The sequence below is a fragment of the Penaeus chinensis genome, chromosome 16 (genome assembly GCF_019202785.1).
Source record: "Penaeus chinensis breed Huanghai No. 1 chromosome 16, ASM1920278v2, whole genome shotgun sequence".
Taxonomy (NCBI): Eukaryota; Metazoa; Arthropoda; class Malacostraca; order Decapoda; family Penaeidae; genus Penaeus; species Penaeus chinensis.
In genome coordinates this window covers 37769063-37770327 of record NC_061834.1, presented here as the reverse complement: position 1 = coordinate 37770327, position 1265 = coordinate 37769063, and positions in this window count along the sequence as shown.

Below are 1265 nucleotides of genomic sequence, written 5' to 3'. Positions count from 1 at the left end.
TTTTTTTTTTCATGAATTTCATTTTCTCTCTTCTTTCTTTCTTTTCTTCCTCTCTCACTCCCTCTCTTTCCTCCCATTCTCTCATATGCCTCCTCTCATCCTCCCCTCCCTTCTGCTACCTTACCCTCCCTCCTTCCTCCCACAACCTCCTCCTCCCCCAACCCCCTTCCCTTCCCTTCCCTTCCCTTCCCTTCCCTACCTTCTCCCCATTCCCTCCCTTCCCCTCACTCACTAAGTCCCCTCCCTCCTCCTCCTCCTCCCCCTCCCCCTCCTCCTCCCCCCTCCCCTCCCCCTCCTCCTCCCCCCTTCTTGCATATTGGAACACCCCCTCAGTTAGGGCTCGGCTACCATATCTCAGGACGACGACGACTCTCTCAACGAGCCCATTCTATCTCGGCATCTCTGTCTCTCTCCAGCTGTCTTGTATATTCTGGCAGCAGTGCCACTAGCGATTCCCACGCGCCGCTCTCCTCCTCGCCTCCACCCCCTTCTCTTCCCTCCCCTCCTCTCCCCTCCCCTAACTTCTCTTCTCCTCACTTCTCTCTTCTGCTCTTTGCCTCTTCTTTCCTGTACGGTCCTCTCCTTTCTTCCTTCCTCTCCTCTCCCTCCACTACCTCTCCTTTCCTCTCCTCTCCCCTCCCCTCCCCTCCCCACCCACTCCTTGTCACATGTATGGCACCTCATACCCGCCCCTCATACTCGCCCCTCATACCCGTCCCTCATACCCGTCCCTCATACCCGCCCCTCATACTCGCCCCTCATACCCGCTTCGCTCGTGTCGTGGCCTCGCGCTTCCTCTGACGGCGGAGTCCGGTGGGCGTCGCGAGGCCGTCTGGCGGTGCCGCAGGAAGGAGGCGGCGGCGGCAGTGACAGCAACAGCATCGGCAAGCAGGGTTGGCAAGCGGGAGCGGCAAGCAGGAAGGACAAGCGGGAAGAGCGCCGCGTGTGTGTGTGTGTGTGGGGGGGGGGGGGGGCGTGTCTCGGCCCCTCCTCAGGAATGGCCGACGTTATGACAGCCATTCACATGTTAAGAGGCGTTTTTTTCCCCTTGGGCGCCGTGGCAAAACCAGGCAGCCTATGTCTTCTTCGCCAACCCCTCCCTCTTCCTTCGACGTGCCCCCTACCCCCGCCCCCCCCATCCTCCTTTAGCCCTCCCCCCTCCCCCTTCGGACCAGCTCTTCGCCTTGGCCGCGCCAAGCTGCTCCCCCCCCCCTCCCCCGCGTGCCAAGGGCCATTCTATCCCGGAATTGACGAGGGCGTCTGAT